The sequence below is a fragment of the Paramormyrops kingsleyae genome, chromosome 3, assembly GCF_048594095.1.
Source record: "Paramormyrops kingsleyae isolate MSU_618 chromosome 3, PKINGS_0.4, whole genome shotgun sequence".
Lineage (NCBI taxonomy): Eukaryota > Metazoa > Chordata > Actinopteri > Osteoglossiformes > Mormyridae > Paramormyrops > Paramormyrops kingsleyae.
The window spans coordinates 25,362,870-25,377,204 of record NC_132799.1 but is presented as its reverse complement, the minus strand read 5'-3'; the positions used below and the strand labels follow the sequence as shown (position 1 = coordinate 25,377,204).

The following is a 14,335-nucleotide window of genomic DNA, read 5'->3' as shown; positions in this document are numbered from 1 at the left end:
GTATTTTGATGATTTTTGGATTTTCAGTAAATTTTGGTTAGTAATAAATTCTGTGCCCCTGTCTGCTTGCTGGTCCCTCATAAGCAGTATGACTTCAGCTTTACTGACCCAGTGGGGACTGCAGTATGATGGGAGAGGCGGGGAATGGTGAATACAGTCTGGAGGTGAATATGACTTAAACAACAAAATAAAACTAAAGACTTGCTTGTAGGTCTAGATCTTAAAAAACTTTATTTTTACTTAAAGAAAAAACAGCAAAGTAAAAGCAAACAACATAAGCATAGGAAGGGGCTGGCGATTCTTCTCCCTTCATAAAGACAGAGAGCTTGCTTTTCTGTGAAACACTTTACAACAGTCACAAATTAAACTTTTCAATGCTGGATCCATAAAACATGGGTAAATAGAACAAAATAACATGAAATATTTAGCCAGTTACTGCCTTTGTTATAGTTATCTGCTCCGAAAGAACTTGCTGCTAATTCACTTTAACATAGCAGACACCGCGACTTAAAATACAGCTCCATATTTTTTAAGAATCTGCATTTTTAAATCCTGGTTTAATCCTGGTTCTGCTGGCAGAAGGCTACACCGAGCAGCAGGTTGCTTTTGGGCTCAAAATTTCTAAGATGGCCACAAGAAAAATGTGAAGCAGGAGACACTGGGATGTGATGTCCCATAAAGCAAGGAAGAAGCCCTTCATATATGAGAAACAGAGAAGATCCAGGCTGCAGTTTCCCAACAAAAAAAAAAAAAAAAAATACAAACCACACCCATAAATTGAGAAATACGAGAAACAAAAAATTGTGCTGCAGTCTCAGTTTTTTTCAAGGTTGTGTTTTTACTCTTAATTGAAACTAAAAAAAAAAATTACCCAGTTTTCTAGATTAATTGATTTGCCTACTAGATGTCACTTGTGTTGAATCTAGCCTAATAGTAATATATTTGTGTGTGTGTGTATTTTTATATAATGATCATTCACATGTGTTTTTGGAAGGTAACATTTATTTCAAGATAAATGTAAAAAAAACGTTTCATATTGTTCATATTCAGATTTTGTACAAAGAAATGCAGTGTTATATTTGGCCACATGGAGGCGTTTAACTTCATACAGTCCTCCAGAGCGCATAGCTGGAAATGTGCTTGAAAGCACTTGTGAGAGTTAGAATGCACAGGATGGTATAATCAGCCTTAATGTGCACAAACCCCAGTCAATGACTGAATGTGCTTAAGTAGAAAAGCATACAGCTACTTACGCACATGGTAGAACTCGATGCGATTAATCTAACAACTGTTATGGCAATTAATCTAGTTAAAGGATTTGAATAAAATGAAATTTACATGACAGTAAAAATGTATTTTTTGTAAAAGATATATTCTGACTTTCTTGACTTTCATTTCATTTATGAAAATATGTTTTACTGATTTCCTACCAGTAATCATTCCCTTTGTCACACAAAGCTTTCATTTTCCTCACATTCTCTTCAAAAGCACTTTGTATTGGTTTTAAAGTTGTTTCGACAGACTGGAGTTGACCCTTCTTCTCTGACGTTTTGAGAACACATTTAAAGATTTCCTCTAGTACTGTCATGAGGGGTTCAAACAAAATAAACTTCCTGGTCTGTATCTCACCTACTTTAGCTATTCCAGCTAGATTGGTCAAAACCCTGACAGCGTTCCTGAACTTCTCTTGGATATCAGCTATAACAAAGCGCTGCTTTGTCACGTCTTCTATGGTTCTTCCTAACACCTCCAAACTGGAGTTAACTTGAGAAATCTCCTGTGTCTTCTGGTTGATCTTTGTCTGACAGTCAGAAACACCTTGAGAACTACTTGCCACTTCACGTTCCCAGTTGTGAACTTCACTTTGAGCCTGATTTTTAGCATCAGTTGCGTTGTTCAGATCTGTCTGGTAGACCCCAATCAGGGTAGCTCCTGTAAAACAAGAGTTAAAAATCATACATGAGACATTCTAATTGCCATATGCTGATAATTCAAAACATGAAATCACAGTGGCAAGACAATAGGAGAGATAATGAGGTAAGAGGTGCATTGACAATAATATAAAATCTCTCTTTTCTCTCAGGCACCAAACAAACCCTGAAGCCCCCAGACCTCTAGTTTGAGATCAAATCCCACACCTGCGTCTCCCTTGTGCTCCTCAGCACTCCTGCTCCCTAAAACAGCCCAGCTGGCATTCGACCGACCTTAAACGTTTAAATGTGGTTGAAATAATGTCAGTTTATAAAAAAACATTCATTCAACGTCAAAACAACGTTGAATACCAAATGGTTGAAATGGTGTTGTTAACTAACTATGGATTCAACATAGAAATATAAATAAAATTTGAGTTGTACGTCAAATCAACATTATTTTTACAACCATGCATTTGCAAAATCTAAACAAATTCCAAAGGTTATCCAGCACTGACACCTGACGTTGATTCAACGCTGACTCCACGTTAAAATGCCAGCTGGGATTAATACTTCTAAGAAGTAAAAAATATGTGCAAATAGGCAAAGCATGAAACTGGAAAAGATTTTATTTTGTTGCATTTGTAAATTTTCAAGTCGTTGCATATAAGAAACAAGCTTCCATTCTTATGTAGGCCTATATATTGCTTTTTGTGTGCATATTGTCACACCGTACACTGCGTTAGATGTTTTGGAGATAAAGTCAGAGAGGCCAGATTGAGGTGGTTTGGACATGTTCAGAGGAGAGATGGTGAATATATTGGTAGAAGGATGCTGAGGTTGGAACTGCCAGGCAGGAGGTCTAGAGAAAGACCAAAGAGGAGATTTATGGATGCAGTGAGAGAGGACATGAAGTTAGTTGGTGTGAGAGAAGAGGATGCAGAGGATAGGGTTAGATGGAGGCAAATGATTCGCTGTGGCAACACCTGAAAGGGAACAGCCGAAAGACAAAGAAGAAGAAATAATAAAATAGAAGGATTGGTGCTGACCTAAAGTAAAAATTGCATTGTAATCCTATGTAATTTTTATAATAAATATTTATTTCTTTTTTTTATGTTCTTCTTGTTGAGGTATGTGAATATTTTTTTTTATATGACATATGACACATACTGTTGTTGACAATATAAAAGCATAAAAAAGCCCTTTTTTACTGAGAGCAATACAAGGACTTGATTGCAGGACGGCGGTTGTCCATCACACAATGGCAGTGACTAGAACTGGATTTTATTGGCTCTGACGGTCCCAGACAATTGCGCATGCGCGAAGTGGGTCTGCGTCTTCATCTTCAGGCTAGAAGATTGTCTGACAGTGGACCGTTTTGGACGGAATCTGGCGGTAACTAGAACTTTCCTAAATACATTTTGAGTGTGCCTGACTCTGGCCCACATATTAATACGTATTGTGTGTATGGTCAGACGTTTAACGGCCAACCGAACGTTCTGTGTGTGCGCGCGTGCATGTGGGCAGAAGTTAATTTAACCGCGAAGCGCTGTGTCCGTGTGTGTGACTTAACTATATTTTGTGGACAAATTTGTACCCAAAAGTGAGATAAACCTGTCAAAAACCGCCAACCGAACGTTCTGTGTGTGCGCGCGTGCATGTGGGCAGAAGTTAATTTAACCGCGAAGCGCTGTGTCCGTGTGTGTGACTGTCAAAAACCGCCAACCGAACGTTCTGTGTGTGCGCGCGTGCATGTGGGCAGAAGTTAATTTAACCGCGAAGCGCTGTGTCCATGTGTGTGACTTAACTATATTTTGTGGACAAATTTGTACCCAAAAGTGAGATAAACCTGTCAAAAACTCCCTTTGGGGACGTCCTCCTTTGTAAAACAGGTTTAAAAATAAACTAAACAAAGTTTTTGTTTTTTTTTTTTTTCAGACGTGGTGTTCAGCTCATCTGATACTACAACAACAAAAATAAATGAACACATGGCCAAATATTTAAAATATGCACCAGAGAGGATGGGTGGCGGTGGCAGAAAAATGGAAAAATAACTAGCCATGTTCAATGTGGCCCAGTGTTTGGGCTGTTCTAGTTCAACAAGTGTTTGTGTAAAATGTTTTACGTAATAAAGCATGTTTCTTTAATCAGTGAAATGTCTTTATTAATCTTCTTCCTGGTCTTGCTTTTACCAATTGGCTTTGTCCTAGCTAGGGTGACCAGATAATCCATGTCAGGGAGGACACTTTGAGCTACTTCGGGTTTTACAAACTACTTTCAAATTGAAAGGCTCCTGTGCTCGGCTAAATAGCTCAGCTCTTCTTGTGCTTTGACTGGTTTATTTCCTTGACTGAAAGACTCATCCAGCTGTTTCACATTAGCATTAGTGAAACATGCATGATTACAGGAGACTGACCAATCAGCACACAGCAAGAACTCAGTGCTCAAGTGAAATCCAGGTCCGTTTAATTGAAATGGTAATTTACAATACCTGTACTAGCTCAGAGTGTCCTCCCTGACATGGATTATCTGGTCACCCTAGTCCTAGCTGACTCTGCATGTCCACTAACTCGTTTATGTATCCATTTCAAGGTGTTTGTTCTGTTGAAAACATCAGTACTTTAGTGAAAACAGTTTAACAAAATAAACTGTTGAAAAGCAGGACTTTAGTGACGTTGAAATTTTAACGTTGATTGGATTTGCAAAATCTAAACTAAAATCAATATTGATTCAATGTTGGCAAATTCACCTATGTTGACAAACGTGACGTTGGAATGACGTTGCTATTTCAACGTTGATTAGATTTGCAAAATCTAAACAAAATCCAACGGTTATCCAACACTGACACCTGACGTTGATTCAACGCTGACTCCACGTTAAAATGCCAGCTGGGAGTCCCTAAACTTCCTTCTCCCACCCCTTGGTCACATGCTTCTGTTCGCAGCCCAGATCAGTTCTTACTCATGTCTGACAGTATTAAGGGTGTTTTTCTGCAGATGCCCTGAAGCTGGTACCAGAGCATGTGAGCGAGGAGCGGAATTTGGTCAGAGCGCGGTGCGGGTTTTCTAATTAAGGCTGGTGCGGTCGCTTTGTCTCGCTCCAATTCCGCTCCGATACCGCTCACACTACAATTCTGAGGCGTGCCCAAATCTACCCAGAATTCATCTGTACAATTATCAAGACTGTTACACAAATTGGCCGAGATGGAATTCGCAAAGTATTTCACAAAGGAAACTGATAAATCATACAAGTGTACTATTCTTATCAAACGTATAGATGACAAGAATGTACAGCAAGAACAACAATGTGGTGAAACTGTTTCAGTGAGTAAAGATTCACTTTCGAATCACTTTTCTCAGAAACATGAGTGTGCTACTCAAACAAGCGGAAGCCAGAGCAAAACGCGTGCAAGTTTTATATGGTTGTAGCATATCAAGTCTATAAAGTAAATTAAAGTATAAAAGCCTATAAAGTAAATATTGGTAATCAAATAAATTCGTTTTGTCATTCAAAGTAGGTCTAATAAGATTTTTTTTTAATTTCACGTAACGTAAAATTTTATTTTAGAGACGTGCTGCATCAACAGAAAAAAATTGAGGAATTTAAAACGTGTCTGTATATTCTTTAGGCTATTAAACCCACTGATTCCTTTATTTTTAAGCCTATTTTTGTGTGGAATGCCATTTCCAAACCTGTCCGTTGTTGCCGATAGGTTGCTTAAAAATAAATATTTTCTGTTCTGACTGGCAATGTTGCCGTTGCTCATATTTCTTTATGACATAAGGCTTCGGTTTAAGGTGACATTTGTTAGGCATGCAGATTATTTGTTGCTCTTTTAAATTGGAGCGAGCGTGGAGCGATTTGACTGGAGCGGGAGGACATTTTAGTGGAGCGAGGAGCGGTGTTGAGCGGAGCGGCTTAGTGCGAATTAGAGCGGAGGAGCGGGCGGAGCCAACAGCCTCGTGAGCGAGGAGCGGAAATTCTCACCGCTCCGCTCCGCTCACATGCTCTGGCTGGTACCCACCTGCCCTGCGACTCAAACCTGTGTTACTTCCAGCTAAATATGAATCACGCTTCACCTGGTTTGGTCTGTTAGAGTTTAACAGCACGTACAATAACTTTGAGACTCCTTTGTTTTCTGGCTTGAATAATACCTTAAATAACATTTTTCTCATTAAAATATAGTGGGCCATTTTAAACTTGATATGAAATACGATATATAAAAAACAACTCTGCAAATTTATCACTCACCAATTATGGTTCCAACAAACGGAATGAACATCAGACCGATCCCAGCGTTCCTCACAGCTTCATCGTGCTCCATTCTTCTCCGCATCTCATTAACTTTTGCCTGTGTTGCTTGTAAGTATGTATTTGCATTCGCTAATGATCTCTGACGCTCCAGTAGTATGTTCTGCTGACTTGCAAGCTGGTCTTGTAGGTTTTTGTATTCGGTTTTCTTATCATCCTGTTGTCGTTGCAGTTTTCCTTTCTGTTGAGTTAATTCCTCACACTCTTTATCTATACTTGCTAAAATACCAGAAGCTCTTTGTTCTGCTTGCACAAAATTATCCTTCCCTTTAATAATTAAAGAGCGAAGCTCATCGTATTTGTTATTCGTGTTGCCTTCATTAGTAAATATAATGACCGAAATATTATTAAAGCAAAGGATGCCCTCTTTGAGAAGCGGTATTACGTTCATCACGAACGTCTCTTCGGAAAGCTTAACATCCTGACAAGGCATCTTTTACTATCACAAGCTATTTCTAACACCAGTATTTTATGACCCTCAGTCTGAATACAACTGAGCTCCTTTTAAGTGAGGCGAAGTGGGCGCGGCGTGAATCTGCGTGACGTTTTGAAAAAGTGTTTTAAATAACCAATAGCAAACTTAGAAAATAAGAAAACAACAAAAAACGACGAGTGATTGCTCTTCATTTATGTCTTGACTGTAAATATAAAATGTCACACGAAGATCCCAACAATCAGTATTAATGTAGCTAATCGAGCTTTTCACTAGAAAGCAGGGATGGTTGGTGGGGAATAACACCGAGCCGTTTGTATGTATGTTGAAGCGCGTTTGGCCAGGTGGAAGTTTTTTAAATAATTTTTCCAGTAGTTTCATGTGATTTCATCTTAAAACTGCAATTGTAGTGAGATTTCCTGCTGCATATTTGGGGAAATGGTTTAATGCATGACAAGCCGATTTTAAATGTTTTAAATTAGGCAAAGAACTGCCGTACATATTCTACAAAACATATAATGATCATATAAAATTGTCTTTCAATAAACCAGTTTAAAGAAATTTAAACCTACCAAGATTAAAACTGATGACTGGTATATATTTACACATCTGGTTCTATAAGGGGTTGGTAGCAGGCACGCAGTTAGCACCTGGGACGGATGGGATGGGTCCCCTTCAGATTCAGAGTGACCTCGATCCCTCCCGTCCCCCCCCCCCCCCCCCCCCCCCCCCCCGTCCCCCCCACTTACAGGACAAAAAAACAGCATCTGCCGTCTTTGCATAAGGAAAAAATATCCTTGGTCCCCCCCAATTCAAAAATCTTATCTGCGCCACTGGTTGGTAGCAGTTTGCCCTTAAAATCATGTAAATGGTTATTTCTGGCCAGCAGTCATACTACCTGCAATGCAGATTAGGTAATCCCCTGCAGCTATGCAGGTCTGAGCCTGAGCAGTACTTGGATGGGAGACTAGCTAGGAAAGCTGGGTTGCTGCTGGCAGAGGTGTTGGTGTGGCCAGCAGGTCAGTCCATCCTGTGGTCAGTGTGGGTCCTGAGGTCCCAGTGCAGTGATGGGGACACTGTGCTTCAGATGAGATGCCCCCCTAATCATGCCCTGTATCTAACTGGTGAATTCTCTCCTGCCCCTTCACCACCTTAGCTACTGTGTGGTGAGCGTACTGGTGCAGAATGGCTGCTGTCACAACGCCCCTGTGGCCGTTACACAGTGGTCATGGCTGAAGTGGCTCCCCATTGTTTCTGTAAAGCAGTTTGGTGCTTGAAAAAGTATGATATAAATGTAACTTTCATTCATTCATATCTAGACATGGAATTTCTTTGGGAAGTGCAGTTTTTAGATTTTGGGCACAATAACTTCACCTTATCAAACTGTGTCTTTTTCAGTTCATGGTGCTCATGAAACTGAGCTAAATATCAGTACATACATTCAAATTCATGAATACATAGTTAAACTACGGGCTGCCTTTAAAAGAATATAACAAGAAATCAACCAGCAACAATTAATTCAATATCAGTCAAGATGGTATTTTTCACTTTTTAGGCCCTATGGAAAATAAGTCATATTTGAGGGCCTTTTGCACGTACACACACATGCACACACAGACACAGACACACGCACACACACCCAAACACACACGCCATACCTTCGGGGACAAACCAGCTAAGATTCCTTCAGAAACCTCATTTAGGACTTTTGCTGTAGCCTGACCTCTGCTGGAAATAATGAGGAATGCTGGAAATAATGGGAAAAGTTAAATAACGGGCCAGTTGTTCCCGGGGATGCTGTGTAAATCACTAAAATTTATTAATTTTTTCTCTCATATAATGTCGATCTGCTCTGCGCCCATAGTTTCTGGGATAGGCTCCGGACCCCGCAACCCCCCCTGGACAGGACAAGCAGTTACAGAAAATGGGTGGATGGATGGATCACATTACCTACTTTTAATAAGCAGATTTTCCAAAAGAATTTTACGCAGCATAGAGGTGTATAAACACCTCATTAGTGTGCCGCCTAGTCCTGCTTCCTCAGACCTGCTACTCTGTTTGACTCGCGGCTCTATGTCTCAGCAGAGCTCTAACCTGACAAAGTGGGCAAACATGCAAACACGACACAGAGCTGTGAGATGCTTGTAGTTCTCTTGTCCAGTGCTCATTTATTGTACTTTATTCCACCTGTTGCCTGTTGCCCTGCTTTGTTGATTGATTGGTTGTTTTTGACTATTCACACCTGCCCTTTGTTAGTCCTCAGTATCAGTGTATCTAAGCCCCTGCCCTTTTTTAGTCCTCAGTATCAGTGTATTTAAGCCCCTGCCCTTTGTTAGTATTCAGTATCAGTGCATCGAAGCCCCTGCCCTTTGTTAGTCCTCAGTATCAGTGTATTTAAGCCCCTGCCCTATGTTAATCTTCAGTATCAGTGCATCTAAGCTCCTGCCCTATGTTAGACCTCAGTATCAGTGCATCTAAGCCCCTGCCCTATGTTAGTCCTCAGTATTAGTGTATTTAAGCCCCTGCCCTTTGTTAGTCCTCAGTATCAGTGTATTTAAGCCCCTGCCTTTGTTAGTGCTCAGTATCAGTGTATTTAAGCCCCTGCCCTTTGTTAGTCCTCAGTATTAGTGTATTTAAGCGCCTTCCCTATGTTAGTCCTCAGTATCAGTGTATTTAAGCGCCTGCCTTTGTTAGTTCTCAGTATCAGTCTATTTAAGCCCCTGCCTTTGTTAGTCCTCAGTATCAGTGTATTTAAGCCCCTGCCCTCTGTTAGTCCTCAGTATCAGTGTATTTAAGCCCCTGCCCTTTGTTAGTCCTCAGTATTAGTGTATTTAAGCGCCTTCCCTATGTTAGTCCTCAGTATCAGTGTATTTAAGCGCCTGCCTTTGTTAGTCCTCAGTATCAGTGTATTTAAGCGCCTGCCTTTGTTAGTCCTCAGTATCAGTGTATTTAAGCCCCTGCCCTTTTTTAGTCCTCAGTATCAGTGTATTTAAGCGCCTTCCCTATGTTAGTCCTCAGTATCAGTGTATTTAAGCGCCTGCCTTTGTTAGTCCTCAGTATCAGTGTATTTAAGCGCCTGCCTTTGTTAGTCCTCAGTATCAGTGTATTTAAGCCCCTGCCCTTTGTTAGTCCTCAGTATTAGTGTATTTAAGCGCCTTCCCTATGTTAGTCCTCAGTATCAGTGTATTTAAGGGCCTGCCTTTGTTAGTTCTCAGTATCAGTCTATTTAAGCCCCTGCCTTTGTTAGTCCTCAGTATCAGTGTATTTTAGCCCCTGTCCTTTGTTAGTCCTCAGTATTAGTGTATTTAAGCCCCTGCCCTATGTTAGTCCTCAGTATTAGTGTATTTAAGCCTTTGTTAGTCCTCAGTATCAGTGTATTTAAGCCCCTGCCTTTGTTAGTCCTCAGTATCAGTGTATTTAAGCCCCTGCCCTTTGTTAGTCCTCAGTATCAGTGTATTTAAGCCCATGCCTTTGTTAGTCCTCAGTATCAGTGTATTTAAGCCCCTGCCTTTGTTAGTCCTCAGTATCAGTGTATTTAAGCCCCTGCCTTTGTTAGTCCTCAGTATCAGTGTATTTAAGCCCCTGCCCTATGTTAGTCCTCAGTATCAGTGTATTTAAGCGCCTGCCTTTGTTAGTCCTCAGTATCAGTGTATTTAAGCGCCTGCCTTTGTTAGTCCTCAGTATCAGTGTATTTAAGCCCCTGCCCTATGTTAGTCCTCAGTATCAGTGTATTTAAGCCCCTGCCCTATGTTAGTCCTCAGTATCAGTGTATTTAAGCGCCTGCCTTTGTTAGTCCTCAGTATCAGTGTATTTAAGCGCCTGCCTTTGTTAGTCCTCAGTATCAGTGTATTTAAGCCCCTGCCCTTTGTTAGTCCTCAGTATCAGTGTATTTAAGCGCCTGCCTTTGTTAGTCCTCAGTATCAGTGTATTTAAGCGCCTGCCTTTGTTAGTCCTCAGTATCAGTGTATTTAAGCCCCTGCCCTTTGTTAGTCCTCAGTATCAGTGTATTTAAGCCCCTGCCCTATGTTAGTCCTCAGTATCAGTGTATTTAAGCCCCTGCCCTATGTTAGTCCTCAGTATCAGTGTATTTAAGCCCCTGCCCTATGTTAGTCCTCAGTATCAGTGTATTTAAGCCCCTGCCTTTGTTAGTCCTCAGTATCAGTGTATTTAAGCCCCTGCCCTTTGTTAGTCCTCAGTATCAGTGTATTTAAGCCCCTGCCTTTGTTAGTCCTCAGTATCAGTGTATTTAAGCCCCTGCCTTTGTTAGTCCTCAGTATCAGTGTTTTTAAGCCCCTGCCTTTGTTAGTCCTCAGTATCAGTGTATTTAAGCGCCTGCCTTTGTTAGTCCTCAGTATCAGTGTATTTAAGCCCCTGCCCTTTGTTAGTCCTCAGTATCAGTGTATTTAAGCCCCTGCCTTTGTTAGTCCTCAGTATCAGTGTATTTAAGCCCCTGCCCTTTGTTAGTCCTCAGTATCAGTGTATTTAAGCCCCTGCCTTTGTTAGTCCTCAGTATCAGTGTATTTAAGCGCCTGCCTTTGTTAGTCCTCAGTATCAGTGTATTTAAGCGCCTGCCTTTGTTAGTCCTCAGTATCAGTGTATTTAAGCGCCTGCCCTATGTTAGTCCTCAGTGTCAGTGTATTTAAGCCCCTGCCTTTGTTAGTCCTCAGTATCAGTGTATTTAAGCGCCTGCCTTTGTTAGTCCTCAGTATCAGTGTATTTAAGCCCCTGCCCTTTGTTAGTCCTCAGTATCAGTGTATTTAAGCCCCTGCCCTATGTTAGTCCTCAGTATCAGTGTATTTAAGCCCCTGCCCTTTGTTAGTCCTCAGTATCAGTGTATTTAAGCCCCTGCCTTTGTTAGTCCTCAGTATCAGTGTATTTAAGCGCCTGCCTTTGTTAGTCCTCAGTATCAGTGTATTTAAGCCCCTGCCCTATGTTAGTCCTCAGTATCAGTGTATTTAAGCCCCTGCCCTATGTTAGTCCTCAGTATCAGTGTATTTAAGCGCCTGCCTTTGTTAGTCCTCAGTATCAGTGTATTTAAGCGCCTGCCTTTGTTAGTCCTCAGTATCAGTGTATTTAAGCCCCTGCCCTTTGTTAGTCCTCAGTATCAGTGTATTTAAGCGCCTGCCTTTGTTAGTCCTCAGTATCAGTGTATTTAAGCGCCTGCCTTTGTTAGTCCTCAGTATCAGTGTATTTAAGCGCCTGCCTTTGTTAGTCCTCAGTATCAGTGTATTTAAGCGCCTGCCCTATGTTAGTCCTCAGTGTCAGTGTATTTAAGCCCCTGCCTTTGTTAGTCCTCAGTATCAGTGTATTTAAGCGCCTGCCTTTGTTAGTCCTCAGTATCAGTGTATTTAAGCCCCTGCCCTTTGTTAGTCCTCAGTATCAGTGTATTTAAGCCCCTGCCCTATGTTAGTCCTCAGTATCAGTGTATTTAAGCCCCTGCCCTTTGTTAGTCCTCAGTATCAGTGTATTTAAGCCCCTGCCTTTGTTAGTCCTCAGTATCAGTGTATTTAAGCGCCTGCCTTTGTTAGTCCTCAGTATCAGTGTATTTAAGCCCCTGCCCTATGTTAGTCCTCAGTATCAGTGTATTTAAGCGCCTGCCTTTGTTAGTCCTCAGTATCAGTGTATTTAAGCGCCTGCCTTTGTTAGTCCTCAGTATCAGTGTATTTAAGCCCCTGCCTTTGTTAGTCCTCAGTATCAGTGTATTTAAGCGCCTGCCTTTGTTAGTCCTCAGTATCAGTGTATTTAAGCCCCTGCCTTTGTTAGTCCTCAGTATCAGTGTATTTAAGCCCCTGCCTTTGTTAGTCCTCAGTATCAGTGTATTTAAGCCCCTGCCTTTGTTAGTCCTCAGTATCAGTGTATTTAAGCCCCTGCCTATGTTAGTCCTCAGTATCAGTGTATTTAAGCCCCTGCCCTATGTTAGTCCTCAGTATCAGTGTATTTAAGCCCCTGCCTTTGTTAGTCCTCAGTATCAGTGTATTTAAGCCCCTGCCTTTGTTAGTCCTCAGTATCAGTGTATTTAAGCGCCTGCCTTTGTTAGTCCTCAGTATCAGTGTATTTAAGCCCCTGCCCTATGTTAGTCCTCAGTATCAGTGTATTTAAGCGCCTGCCTTTGTTAGTCCTCAGTATCAGTGTATTTAAGCGCCTGCCTTTGTTAGTCCTCAGTATCAGTGTATTTAAGCCCCTGCCTTTGTTAGTCCTCAGTATCAGTGTATTTAAGCGCCTGCCTTTGTTAGTCCTCAGTATCAGTGTATTTAAGCCCCTGCCTTTGTTAGTCCTCAGTATCAGTGTATTTAAGCCCCTGCCTTTGTTAGTCCTCAGTATCAGTGTATTTAAGCCCCTGCCTTTGTTAGTCCTCAGTATCAGTGTATTTAAGCCCCTGCCTATGTTAGTCCTCAGTATCAGTGTATTTAAGCCCCTGCCCTATGTTAGTCCTCAGTATCAGTGTATTTAAGCCCCTGCCCTATGTTAGTCCTCAGTATCAGTGTATTTAAGCCCCTGCCTTTGTTAGTTTAGCTGGGATAGCTAAAGTAGGTGAGATACAGACTAGGAAGGTTATTTTGTTTGAGCCCCTCATGACAGTAGTAGAGGAAACCTTTAAATGTATTCTGCAAATGTCAGAGAAGGGTCAACTCCAGTGTGTTGAAACAACTTTAAAACCAATACAAAGTGCTTTTGAAGAGAATGTGAGAAAAATGAAAGCCTTGTGTGACAAAGGGAATGATTACTGGTAGGAAATCAGTAAAACATATTTTCATAAATTAAATGAAAAGAATTTATCTTTTACCGAAAATGGCAAAGAATAATTCACTCAGATTGTGCAGCCTGTGCCTGCAGCGTGTAACTTTATCGTGCAAATTGTTGTTGGCTTGTAACTACAATAAAGCACTTGGTAGCATCTTCTCTATTCCTTCACTCACAATCCAACTATGAGCTGCAGCCCCATCCCAGCCCCAGAGGAGCGAGCAAATGCCCCACAATGAGTTTTTTTTTGAAGATTTTGTTGTCTAATTTATCCCCTATCAGAGGCGGATATGCGTAACATGAGGCAGTTCTCCATGTCAGAAAGCTGCATAGCCTGTAACGCCCACCGCTACAGCAGTTCTATTCAAAGGCACTTCACAATTTTTTGTCTCACCCATAAACCCTCTCTCAAGCAATGAAAAGCTAGGCTGTTATAAGCCACAACAGCCTTGCTTAATCCTGAAGTGGGTTTGACAAAAAAATTATTTTGGTACCATAAATTTCATAGAGTTCACTCTGTCAGTCAGGTTCAAGGACAGAGCTGCTATCCTTAATGTCTTTAAACTTAGTGTAGGAATATAAAGTGTAGTAGTGTCAGGGTTGGTGCCAGTTCATCCCTGCCCTACATGTCTTGTCACTTATGGCCAGCAGGTGGTGCTGGTTACCCTGCTTTTCCCCCTCTGATGTGTAGCTCTAGTCCCTCGTGTGTTTTCCTTGCTCTCTGCCCTACATGTGTAGGTCAGAAGGTTGTGCATGTGGTTCTGAGGCTGAAACCCTCGGGTCTGGGCTTTGAGGCTGGCTAGAGATCAGTCCTCAGCCATTTTGTTTGTTTTTTAATTTTCTGTTTTTCCCTAGTGTTTTTATTAGTTATTTGTTTCCCTGTTTTGGTTTGTCCTGCTTGTGTCCTGTTTAATTATGGTCTTAGTCTTTCAGCCTCTGT

The 14,335-nt window shown here is 41.3% G+C and overlaps 2 long non-coding RNA genes across 2 annotated transcripts; one reads left to right on the top strand and one right to left on the bottom strand.

Moving 5' to 3' along the window:
- Nucleotides 1-205: 205 nt before the first annotated feature.
- Nucleotides 206-6,858, bottom strand: LOC111837793 (uncharacterized). Its single transcript, XR_011989575.1, has 2 exons — nucleotides 6,162-6,858; nucleotides 206-1,932 (listed from the first exon to the last, which is right to left on the bottom strand). It is a non-coding gene; the product is annotated as an uncharacterized lncRNA (long non-coding RNA).
- LOC140588231 (uncharacterized) lies at nucleotides 2,200-4,057 on the top strand. Its single transcript, XR_011989574.1, has 2 exons — nucleotides 2,200-3,305; nucleotides 3,849-4,057. It is a non-coding gene; the product is annotated as an uncharacterized lncRNA (long non-coding RNA).
- Nucleotides 6,859-14,335: the final 7,477 nt, after the last annotated feature.